Here is a 13,618-nt window from a genome sequence, read left to right as displayed (position 1 = left end):
CCTTGTCCACCCCACAGTCTAAAATGGCTTTCATTTTCATGAAATATACACTCCATTCTTCAATCTTTCACCCCGTCGTTAACTACCCATTCATTCTCGAGCAATGGGGGAATGAATACAGAGTGTCTCAAAGTTTGTGTGAAAGAAGGTACATTTTCCATAGAGCTTCTGCCAAAAAGCAATGCGTAAGGGAAAGATTAGCCAAAAAACACGAATAGATGAGTTAATTGAATGGGATGAATCATGAAAATCAGTGAAATATAGTTTCTCCTGTACTCATTACTGAATACCCCGACTTGATACGATTAATTTGTCCCCCTCTCCATCAACTTTTAAGAAAAAGGGTGCATATTTTCATAAAAATATCATGTGTTATATCGACGGACGCCCGTGCGTACGAGCAGGAGGAAGTCAAATGTCTCGTATTTTTCATAATGCCCCCCCCCCCCCTTATCGGCCAAAGCTGGATCCGCCCCAGACTTGGGCTATCAGGATAAAAAAAAAATGCGTTCGCGTTATTTACTTAGGCCTTATGAGATACCTCAACATCTCTTTTAAGATTTTTTTCTCAGATTTTCTTTAATGTTGTGTTGGGGTTGGATCGATTGCACTTTAACTTTCAACCAAAAATGAGACAAGCACTGCAGGATGTACAGTTCTTATATACATTTATTAAAGATGATAACTTGATGATCATAAATACAAATAATACAGGAACATGATGACTCCAACCTCTAATATATCTGTATGCTGGAACTATCTGTACAGTAATCTGCAATCTGTAATAATCTCTAACCAATCTGATTTGGTTCAGAAGTGAACCCCTTATATATTGGTCTGTTCTAGGCTCTTTACGATCAAACAGGTGTTGGTCAACCTTGGACGCTTGACCGAAACAATCTGTACGTCATAACTTTACTCTGAATTGGGGGAGTTGACCTTTTAGGGAGAACATGAAATGTAGTGAATAAGAAACCCATAACATATGTGTGCGTCAGAAGTTTAGCTGGAAGAAGAATGAGTAATACTTTCTAATGAAAGTTGGAGCTGGTATACTTCCTGTAGAAGTATTGATTAAGTATTGATTATGTATAGATATAATATTGAATATGTGAGATATTTTCTTATCATCACATAACATCCTCTTTTGTTAAAAAATGTGGCTTTCCCACATTTGTTTAAAAAAATATTGAAATAATGGTCCAACATTTAAATTTCATATAAAACGAAATAATAATATTTGTGAAACTTTTTAATTTACCTTCTTCTGAACTATAGATTCGTACAGTAGCAATGATTAACTTATACTATCAAAATATATCAACTAAACCTAAAATAACATCATATAAAAAATGCAAGATGTAAAATATTACATACAAAAATAACTTAAGTTATATCACTTGTTTACCTTAATAAAACTAAATTAAACTGAAAAAAATACTCAGATCATAATCAATGAAATGTTTGAATATTTGTACACACATAGCGGTGACATACTCTAACATTGGAGCGCACAATGTAATTGTGGTATTTCTTACACATTAATAGTGTAGTCCAGTATCATTCTCACTGGAAAAAAATTATTTATTTATTTATTTATTTATTCTGTTTATTTATTTATTCATTGCAACCATGACAGTTGGATTATTGACAATTCAAAGAAGTACAATCAAATACACAATTGCATATGAAATAAATATTTAAAAACCAGTGAGAAATTTGAAACAATATACACTGTACATTAATGCCAAAAACAAACAGGAAATAGGGAATATTCAGTATAAGAAGGAAGACTGGGAATATGATGGATAAGCAGGGAATGAAAACAAGAATATCTATTCAAAGTTGACAAAATACTCACATGAAAGAGGGTGTGGGGGGGGGGCAAACAACCTCAACCGCAATTCCTAATAATGGTCAAACAAGATCATTCAGAATAAATTAGGATAGTTAATAGATAATTCGGATGGGAAGGAGAAAGAAATGGGGGAAAAGTAATGAGGAATATGAGGAAGGAGATAAAAAGGAAGAAAATGCAGAAGAAAAAGAAAGTGAATATGAAGAGAAGCAGAAGGAGAAGAAAAAGAAGAAGAGAAAAAAAGGAAGTTTAAAAAAAGGAAGAACTAGAAACAGGAGGAGGGAGTACGAAAAGGGGTAAGGGGTCAAAAAGGAGAAAAATGAGGAAAGAAAGAAAAAAGAGATGAGAGAGAGAGAGATTTTTTTTATCTTGGTGCCCTCTACAAAAGTTAGACAAGCCCCAACCCGTGCACCCCTGCTGAATAGATCACAGCTACGCCACTGATAAAGGGATTGAGTCGATTGCTTCGAGATTGCATTATTCCCAAGAGGTTATCAGTAATATTAATGAAGGCTATTCTAAAACAACTTGTACAGAAATTACACAATTTCACACAATATTCTAGTAGGGCCTACTCTGGTGAGAGGTTAAACCAAATTGAAACCCCAAAAATCGCTCACGCTTCGCGCTCTGATTGTTATTGCATTTTATATTCATGGATTTTTTTAAAGAACACATGAAAAAAGTAGTCTTCAATTGCTTTTTTAAAGGTGATTATGTATAAGATAATTCAAAATGCATTTAAGGCATTTCAGTTTGCATGGCCGGGAGGGAGAGGGCGACATTTTCCCAAAAAGTACACAAGGGCGCCAAATATCAGATCAAATTTGGGCCCCATCCCCTCGAAATTCTGGGCTCCATGCCTGGGTTCTATAACAATCACCCAATTAGGGCAATCACCCCTGACAACCACTTCCAGAAAAATATTATCCATATTTTTTACCGCCTGGGACTGTTACCCCCAGAAATTTACCCTCAGACAATTACCCAGGATAATTAACCCTAGTACGGCGCCTTTAAAATGCCATCGACTTGACGACATGGCGATATACTTTATCTTGCCATTTTGACTTATTAAGCTTATTATATAAAAGACGATTTTCCTTTGGGTTATACAATCCCATGGACTCGTATCGTTTGACCTCATAATGGTTAGTCGCGTGCATTTGAGTGTCCGAAAGTCCACACACACAGCTTCAACACAGAGAACAGTGGTTTTTATGGACGTGATCTTGCAGAAATCCTGTTATATCTTAAATAATTTTTAATAACCTCACACCAGATTGATAATAGTGTTATTTTTTTCCTATTCCATTAATTTGATGTAAATATTATTACAATTAATTCAATATTCACGTCACGCTGTTCATTTTAAAGTGCCCATGTTCGGGGGGGGGGGGGCACTCAGTATATAATGCATAGTGGGTATGTGCCGCGGAGGGGACCCCCATTTTTACACCCAAATTTCCGTTCCAAGGCATAGCATTTTTGTCTTATTGAGAAAAAACAAAACAAAGAAAGCCGCTCCAAGGCATAGCATTTTGTTCTTATCGAGAAAAAAGAAGAAAGAAATCCGCTCCAAAGCTTCGCATATTTTTCGTTACGCCGTTCCGGTTGCATTGATCTGCTGCAATTTTGGTGAAAAGCGGCCGCCGAGCGCTGTCCGACCATCGTCTCTGCCCGAGCGCACCCGGCGGAGGCCGCGCTAGCTGCATCATGCACGCATGCCGTTCCATAGGGGTGCATACGCACGTACTCACACGCTGGCGATCCGTTCCAAGGACCCCCGTTTTCACAAAATTGTAGTTCAGAAGCCCGTTCCGAGGACCCTCCTTTTTTACAATAAGCCCGCTCCAAGGCCCCCGTTTTTTGTCTCGCCCGCGGCACGCGAATTTTGAAACCGTAGGATGGCCACTGAAGAATCATGAATTATTCATGAGCGATTCGTTTCGCAATCCGCCTCCCTCAATACACTAGTCTGTAATAGAGGCCGTGTTTATTGTGAGCGTTTAAATGCTGCTTATGTTATGACAGTTCTTTCGTCTTGAATTATATCCTTTCCCCATCTTGATAAAAAATAATATTGTAGTTATTAATCCAAGATTAAATCTAGATCTACTAAAAAATATCTCGCCGCACAAAATATGAATTAATATTTTTAACGACTATAAAGCAAAGACTACACTGTTAATCTGGCTGTGTAAAATCTTACACAACCTGTGTAAATTCCTACACAACCGCTGCATCATATATGAACCCAGCAACGGTTGTGTAAAACTGTACACAACCCGGGTTGTGTACATTTTTAAGTAGCAGTTGTGTAAATTTTCTACACATGAATTGTGTAACCATAATTTTACACAGCCAGGTTGTGTAAATTTTCTACACATGGATTGTGTAACCATAATTTTACACAGCCAGGTTGTGTAGGTGCTTTTCACAGTAGTTGCTTAAAACTTACACATGAGTTGTTGAAATTTCATTTTACACAACCAATTGTGTTAGACAGGCCACTCTTTGACACATACATGTATACACAGACATAAAGAATTGTGTGTTATGATGTACAGTATTTATTTCCATTCATAAATCAATTCGATACGTTCTTCCAAATGCATCAAAAATACATTTTCATGCAATACATCAAACCGTAAATAAAATCAATTTAACCAATTTCAATGGTTTTAAAGTATACAAACATGTACTTTCACAATTTTTAAATATTTAGCAATTTCACACTGAATTTACATGTCAGTAGAAAGAATATCGTACAAGTAAATAAAACTGCAACACTCCTTTCTCTAAATAAAATAATTGACACTTTCTGATCCTGTTTCCTGAGAGTATTTGCATATAAACTATTTTTGCCCTATTAATTCAACAAATCCAGTCAGCCTGTGCTACTGGTCATTTTTATATACTACTGAATATAGTTACTTGCATGTTCTTAAAACGAATTTGACAGCGTGCTTAAGTTTTCTATATTTTGCATCTAGACTATACAGGGCTCTATACTGTTACAATTGCTGAACGATCAATTTTTATTTTCTTAGGCAATTCATATACTGAAAAAAATAACATCAGTCTATATAACTTTTCATGAAAGAGGGCTCATATCATGGTTTTATTTTTTTCCCCAATAATTTCTCTCATTTTATATAGAAAATAAAAAGAAGAAGAAAACCAATTCCTGATCACCAAGCCTAGCATTATAAGTAAATATCCACTATTAATCACTATTTTTTTTTTTTAATCCCAAAATGGCATGAAGACATTTAACATCATGGAGCAAAAATATGAGATGAAGAATGCCAATCTAAGTATTAACCCTAAAAAGACTGAGGGGGGGGGGGGGCTGAATCAGCCCCCCCCCTCGACATTTTTCGCGATAAATCCGCTGTGCAAATTTTTTTGACCGCGTCGTTTGCTGACTTTTTAATTTCAAGTCTCACGCAACTTTTGAGACCAAAATTGTGATCCCCGAGTACGCGATTTCGAAATTACGCAATATTTCGTAAGTGCATGCAGACCCAAATTTACTCAAAAATGTGAATTTGTGTGCAAATCCAATGCAAATGGTGTTTTTATCCCAAATTCATAAATGTATCATTATTTTTCCTTTTACTGCTTAAAATCAATTGATTTTATCTTTTTTACGGTCAAAATAATGTCCCCGACAATTTCCATTGAAAAAACAATAAAAAACAAAAAGTCGAAAAAACAAGGAAATACATAAGAAATTTAGAAAACAATAGAATACATGAGAAAATAAATGTGATGTTGAATTTTTTAAAAATAAATTTGATTAGATGCCTATCTAGAGTATGTGAAACAAGAACTAGCATTTCAGGGGCATTATTTTATTAATTAGAGCATACTTATGATTTTACGCATAAATTAGCATAATTAATGAGACATGAGATTTTTTGCAGAATTTGATGTTATAGTTTTGTATGTAATGCCATGGGTAATGCGTGTGCCAATTTTCGTCGCGATCGACGGCCGAGATCATAAGGGGGGCTGAAAGAGCCCCCCCCCCGTCTTCTTAGGTGTTGAAATAGCCCAGTCTATTTAGGGTTAACCCTAAATTAGAGTTAAGCCTAAGAAGACTGGATTTCGGCCGTCGATCGCGACGAAAATTGGCACACGCATTACCCATGGCATTATCTAAAAAACTATAATATCAAATTCTGCAAAAAATCTCAACACTCATTAATTTATGCATAAAATCTTAAGTTTGCTCTAATTAATAAAATAATGCCCCTAAAATGCTAATTTTTGTTTCACATACTCTAGATAGACATCTGATCAATTTCATTTCAACATCACATTTATTTTCTTATGTATTCTATTGTTTTCTAAATTTCTTATGTATTTGTTTTTTGACTTTTTGCTTTTCATTGTTTTTCCAATGGAAATCGTCAGGGACTTTATTTTGACTATAAAAAAGATAAAATTAATTGATTTTAAGCAGTAAAAGGAAAAATAATGATACATTTATGAATTTTGGCTAAAAACACCATTTGCATTGGATTTTTACACAAATTCATGATTTTGAGTAATTTGGGGTCTGCATGCACTTACAAAATGTTGTGTATTTTCGGAACCGCGTACGGGGGGGGTCAAAATTCTGGTCTCAAAAGTTGCAAGAGACTTGAACGTAAAAAGTCATCGAGTGACGCGGTCAAAAAATTTCGCGCGGCGGATTTATCGCGAAAAATGTTGAGGGGGGGGGGCTGAATCAGCCCCCCCAGTCTTCTTAGGGTTGAACTATATCCGACATGCACTCCAATATTTCAGGACTTGTTGCTCTCAGAAAAGAAGGCATTATTGGTGATGGACTAAAGTTGTAATCTGTTTACATATTCTATAGATATGTAGATATGTTTAAACATATCAATACATTTTGATGACATTTGAAGTTGGACACAAAAGTGAAACAATTTTTGAGCTACTTAATCGGTTTTATAGTAATATCTATACAATGTTTGACTTCTCTGCATTGTTGAATTTTCAATAGATATTTGACTACATAGACAACTTGGCAACAATATTTCAGTGAAACATCTGCAGTAATATAAACCAGTTTCGACTGATCTCAAACTATGTTAAATACATATATGTTTAACCTATCAATTATGGATTAAGGCCCCGTTGATACGTTTTTCCTTGTTCATAACCCTTAAATTTTGCTGTATTCTCTTTTCATTGAAAACAGCCAATTTTAATGGGAGAAGTGATAAATCAAAAGCTTCATGACTGTTACAACTTGAAGAGGATCACAGGCAATTTGCATGAGAAAATTTCATATAAGCCAAAAATATAACAAGAGCTGGAAAGTAAAAAGGCAGTCCCCATCTCAAAGTCCTTGATTGATCCAGATGTGACATAACCAATAACTCTCACATTTAGCTATCATATTCCATTTAACTTTCATCCATAAACAATGTAAACATTTGCAAAAATATAAATAAACAATACCAGGTTGTTTGTATGTGTGTCAACATATGTTGCAATTTAGTCCAGATATCCATCCAGATGAGTTTTTGTCATTTTCACATTGATACTCTGTCATGGTTTGAAAAAAGTGACAGCTTTCTCAAAACTTTTTTTAATATTTTTTTTTTACTTTACGAGACGTACTTGACATGTGAGCAACAAAAGTAATATTTCTTAACTTTTGAATTATGAAATACTGTTTAGTCAAAAGGAAGCAAGTGACAAATTATTATGGGAACAGATAATTCAATGTATCTGCAGAACCTGATTCCACCCCCCCCCCATAATTTGGGAGTGCTCATTTTGTGAAGCAAAACAGAGTAATGACACCTGGCTTTTAAATTTGTGTTCTGTACCCCCAAATGCTCATTTTGTGAAACAAAACTTGCTTTTCTGTGTTAAGTAGCTTATAAGCTTTCAAATGGTATATGATTTGTCCATTTCAGTTTTGGTTACTTTCTAAGTCTTTAATCATTAACAAGGAGAACCAAGAGAAATCTCCTATTTAATACAAAACTACTGTTACTTGCTTCCTTAGTACTGAATGCTGCCTATTCAGACTAAAATTCCTTCTTGATGTTGCCCAGCAAAGTTCAAAAGCTGAGCAGGACTGCAGGACAACACCACTCAAAGCACCGGGAGGCAATTCATACATCAATTGCTGGAGCATTTGCCATGCAGGAAAACACTGGGTGTGGTAGTCAACATCCAGCACATAGGTTAACTTAAAGCAGGCATCTATAGCTTGCGTGATGGAAGTACATGTACACTGGATGGTGTTACGCTCGACAATGACAAAACCTGGCTCGGTTTCCACCGGGTGCCTCCAAGGATCAACAAGAAAGGCTGTGGTCGATCCTTTGCATCAAGATCGGCCAAATAATATTCAATGGATGTTCCTTCCTGTATTGAACAGATGAGATTCAAGGGAAAGTTGACTAAGTGCAGGCAATTTACTCTGTCATGATCAAAATGTTCTTGTTTTCATAAAATAATATATTTTCAGCTTCTCAATAAATGACACATGAGATTAAATCAACATTTTACAAACACAGAAAATATTGGATTGCACCCCCAATGGGTGGTTTAGTTACATTTTGTGCTTGAATTTGAAGTAAACTATTATTTCCTTGTTAACAGAACTATTGAAACTACCATGACATGTTTAGTATCATATTGCAACTGTGTTGGCAAGCTATCAGCCTGCAATGTTTCAATAATATAAGTCACATTGCCCCCTCCCCCACCACAAAAAAAATAAAATAAAATAAAGTAGTAAATATATAAATGAATAAATACATAAATTTTAAAAATAAATATTTTGGCCCCTGAACAAGTTGTAACCAAAATATGATCTCGGGGGAAAAATACCCTAAACACGTTTGGCTAGTCTTTAAAAAAAAGCCTTGGGGAAAAACATACCCTGAATATGTTTGACCCTGCGATTGACCATTAACCAGTCTTTCAAAACCACCCTTTTTCTTGAAAATCTGTGTTTTTGATACCCATAGCAAGTCCACGCGTGGACCGCGTCCAAAACTGAAAAAACACCCCTTTAAATGCGTTTTTTGGTCACGCGTGTGTACAGCAATATGTTTTACTGCCCACCCCGGGTGAAGGGTTTTCTTCTTTTTTGTCAACAGGAATTTGGCTGATTAGGTAGTAAGTTTTGAACAAATTACCGGACAGGAAATTGACCCCCCCCCCCCCCAAATTAAGGGTTAAATTTTAAGTTAAAGGACATTTATTTTTATCCATTTTTTGTTGTTAAAAATTAATTCCTTGTCCAAAATAACATAGAAATTGACACAACATTGTTTTTCGGACAGTCACCCTTCAATTTTTTACTGCAATGCTAAGTTATAATGTGATAGGACGTCAAGATAAACAAAATGTGCCTTGCACACCATTTGATTTTTAGAGATTATAAATAATTCAAGGATTCTGGAAGGGTTGCTCTCCGGTCCACGGTAGTCAACAATTCTGCCATTAATCTCCTCTTCACCCTAAAAGGCCACGGTGCGAGGGGGGGGGGGCCTCCACTGCCTTTTCCGTGGTAATTCCGCTGCCCGAAATTTTTTGACCGTGCCGCTCACAGAGATTATACTTTCAAGTCTCGAGCATCTTTTGAGACCAAATTAAAAGTTCAACTAGTGCATTGTTTTACATCAAAGGGCTATTGTTTCGGGCTGCTTTTCTTATGTTTGCTATCCTTGCATCCACAGCACCCCAAAACAAGAATACAAGATACTTACATATCCTGTTATTCCGTTGATGTCCTTCAAAATTTTGAATTGATCCACAAGGCTGTGCGCAAGGCTTTCCTTCACTTGTGATGGTGGGCTTTCAAAAAAATAGGTGTAAAATAGATTGAATATACAAAACAAGATTTGATTTGATTAAAAATGCAAAAGATGAAATTTGCCAAAAATATTAATAACATGTACTGAAAATATGATCAGAAGTCCAATAGAATAAAGAGGTAAAGTCATATTAAGAGGTAGAGATAATGAACTGTATCCCCATTTAAACAATATGTTTAAACTTGAAAAATTGGGCTGGTTTGGACTTTTTGAGACTACATGTAAGTGGGTGGGCCTTCCAATCTCGTCTGCCAAAATCACAATCATGCTGAAATCCGGCACTTGCATTTCATACGTGAACTACAAGTGTGAATTAAAGTTTCTAAGAAATAATCATTAAACAAATTTAACCATGCAAATTTCTACACAAAAATCTCCATATAAACAAGTCCACCCAGATAAAAAGTTGATTGGAATAAATAGAGAAAATTAAACAAGCATAATACTGAAAGTTTAATCAAAATCAGATGTAAAATAAGAACATTTCAAAGTTTCACTTAATTTCACAAAACAATTACCTACATTATATGCACATCCTGGTAGATATACAAATTAGGCAACTGATGATGTAGGCCACTATTTCTTTTACATTTTGTTACATGCAATATGGAATATTTTAATTTTCTCCTCATTGTCATGATAAACAAAGTTTTATTCCTTCCTGAACAAGTGGAACTACCAGTGTTTTAACGTTTTGTGGCTCAACCAAAAAGGGCCTTATTGTAAAATCTGTGAAAATTGAAATATTACATTATTCATACAACAAAACAAAAAAAGAAATAGTGACATCATCAACTCTCTTATTTGCATATCACTGAGCTGTGCTGTTTTGTGAAAAATAAGCAAAACTAAAATGTCATTACTTCCTTATTTTACAAGAGATTTTGATGAAATTTTCAGTTTATTCTTGTTTGATTTTTTTCTATTGAATCTGGGGATTTTTCTGGGATGGACTAGCCCTTTAATTTCACTTGGTGCATTTCAGGATAATCAAGCAAAAGTCTGGGGTGCCAGATTAACTGCTATTTCTAATCACTTGAGTGAGGTTATTTCATGTTGATGGCAAGGCATGAGTGAAGGTTCCCTTCTTTTTAATCTGAGCTTCAAACAGGTGAGAAAAAACAGAATTTTGAGCGTGCAGCAATGAGGGGACGTAATGACTGATCGAAGAGATATGCAGAGGAAATAGGCGCAAATTCAACCCCCAAATACACTTACTTCCATCAATGCTCTTCAATTAGATGGCTAACCAACACTCAGTTGAGTTGAATTCTCTCGCTGTTGTTTAGGACCCGTCCTCGAGTTAATGCCTCCAGCAAGCCCCTTCCGTTTCTACCTTTCAAAATGATGCTTTCAACATCCTGAATAGAAATCAATTTCATAAATCTATTATTATCATCATTTTGATTGATATAGCTAAGCCAAACAGCCCTCTATGACCCATATAACGTCAATGGGGCAAGATCTATAAACAAGTATGGTCAGTTCCCCCATATCTGCGCAGTCTCCCAAGTCTGCGCACCCACCTATCTGAACGATTCTAGTAAAAGAAGATACACAACAAGCGTGAACTTTACACATGCAATACATAGACAGGTATTCATAAAAAATTCCTGAATCGTGTGCAAAGTGAATGAGTGCGCAGACATGGGGTTATACCATTTTTTTTCAATCAGAAAATGACTGCCCGAGGTTTTTTTCAAGGAAATTCTATATTTTCTTTCATTTTCAATGAGAAATTGGGTACACTTACTCTTTATAATATAAGGAACATTACTAAGCAAAATATTTTGTGAAATAAGAGAAAATTTATGTTAAATCTTAACTCAAATTGTTAGGTACGCAGACTTGGGACCCACCATCATGTTTTACCGTAGGCTTAACCATTAAAACAATTTAAAAATAGTCAAAGCAATCAATCAATTGAATCATGTACATGGAATGATTTAGCTACAAACATTATGCATGTAGATCTAACACCCCACATTCATATTTATAGTCTTACAAATACTTACAAATTCATTTGGGGCATCTGACCCTCTTTCTTGGTTTTGGTGTCGTTTTATCTTGCAAAACTGGATCCTCATCCTCACTCAGCTCCATAGGCCTCTGAAATTACAAAGTAAAAAAATCACTTTAAAAGACATTTTACAGCTAAAGTGAGATCCATGCCATTTTCACCAAATTATGACAAGTAACAAAATATATTGCCACATATTTAAGTTTTCTACTTTATTCATGCCATCTTTAACTGTAACTCTAACGTTAGAGTAAAACAAATTTATCAAGAGATGTTGCAATACAGCAGCACGCACCGACTTTAATTTCAATGTCGAAAGAAAGGCGGGGGATGTCGAATGATGGGCGTAAAACATGGCGATTCATTTCAAGATTTTATTACCTATTGAGATAGAATTATAAAATGACCATTGCAATTAAAAATAGACAAATATATTTAACAAATATTGCTGCAAACATCATTTTCTGAAAATAAATTTTAGGACAAAAAATATTGCACAAAGCCTAACTTGATCTAGAAAAAACATCCAACTTAGGCGGCACATGTCGAATTTTGGCGAATCTTTAATGCTTGAAATTGAAGCCTTGATTGTTTCTACACTTGACTAGTATCACGATTTCAATCTAAGTTAGATTGGAACTGAGTGACAGTGATAGAATTAGAAACAATTAAGGCTTCAACTTCAAGCATAGAGTCTATCCCCCAAAACAAGAGAAAATATGCCAAGCATTAGGCCTACCCACATTATTTCACCACACAGGGGTTACTAATAGGCTTGGTCACATTTGCTCTACGGCGGCCGTACGGCGAGTCAAAAACAGACGTTTTATTCATTTTTATTCAAACCACCTACCGATATATTTAGCTGGTACAAAAATGTTAAAACGACTGTTTTCGACTCGCCGTACGGCCGCCGTAGAACAAATGTGACCATGGTATAACTCAGGACAAAGTTATTCATAACCTTGTACACCGGATAAATGGTTCGTTCAACCATGCGGTCGGTAGAATACCGCACCGCTGAATTCGCATCGCCGACCAGCTGCGGACTGAGAAGGCCAGGTACCGGTACGGCGCATGTATACGCGGTAGCCAATCAATCGCACACGCACCACTGGCACTCAGTCATGCACTGTCGATCCAACTCACTGCTCTCTAACGTTAGATTTGTAGCTAAAGCAAGCTTACTTAATTCCACATTCGACCACACTCGGATCCATCACAATCTATATTACACTTTCTTAATAAAAATACTTCCAAAAATCACACTTACCCTCTAAATTTTTGACGGCTGACGTGACTCGAACCCTCAATCGCAAAGCAATTCATTGGCACTCTCCATTTTGGATATCAAAAGTTTGCGTAAAACTTTTATGACGGCTGATTGGCTGTCTCAAGTCACGTGGTAAATTCATGCACACAACTGTTGTGAAACGAGGTGCTTGGCGGGAATTGACGTGAATCGTAACCTCTTATTGAAGAAAACTCTTTACGCAACCAATATTTAACGTAACTCGGGTAAGATTACGCAGGGTTGTGAAAAAAAAATACACAACCGTTCTTACACAGCACCGATTTTACACAGCGGTCTAACAGTGTATATGGATAAATCGAGGTTACACAGCTGAACTCGCGCCTGTTTTGTGGGAAGTTTTGATGCCATTGAAGTTTTTATTGTTCAAGGTTTAACCAGTTGACTACTAACTTATATGATATCATGACGTTTTATGAAGGGGATTGGTTAATATAAATCGAACCCCACATGGTACATGCAATGGGTTAATAATGTTGGAAGCTAGAATTGGTGAGGGATGCCGTATGTAAAGTTAGATCTAGATCCCAGTTGTACACAAGGCTCAGGGGTGCACGTGTGTACAG

At 35.9% G+C, this 13,618-nt stretch overlaps 1 long non-coding RNA gene across 1 annotated transcript; it reads right to left on the bottom strand.

Annotated features, from left to right (window-relative positions):
- Window positions 1-6,501: 6,501 nt before the first annotated feature.
- LOC121414048 lies at window positions 6,502-13,276 on the bottom strand. Its single transcript, XR_005969796.1, has 5 exons — window positions 13,014-13,276; window positions 11,736-11,829; window positions 10,939-11,081; window positions 9,613-9,700; window positions 6,502-8,260 (listed from the first exon to the last, which is right to left on the bottom strand). It is a non-coding gene; the product is annotated as an uncharacterized LOC121414048 (long non-coding RNA).
- Window positions 13,277-13,618: the final 342 nt, after the last annotated feature.

This window comes from Lytechinus variegatus, chromosome 4, assembly GCF_018143015.1.
Source record: "Lytechinus variegatus isolate NC3 chromosome 4, Lvar_3.0, whole genome shotgun sequence".
NCBI lineage: Eukaryota > Metazoa > Echinodermata > Echinoidea > Temnopleuroida > Toxopneustidae > Lytechinus > Lytechinus variegatus.
The sequence above is the reverse complement of the archived record's forward strand: the minus strand, read 5'-3'. Positions and strand labels throughout refer to the sequence as shown.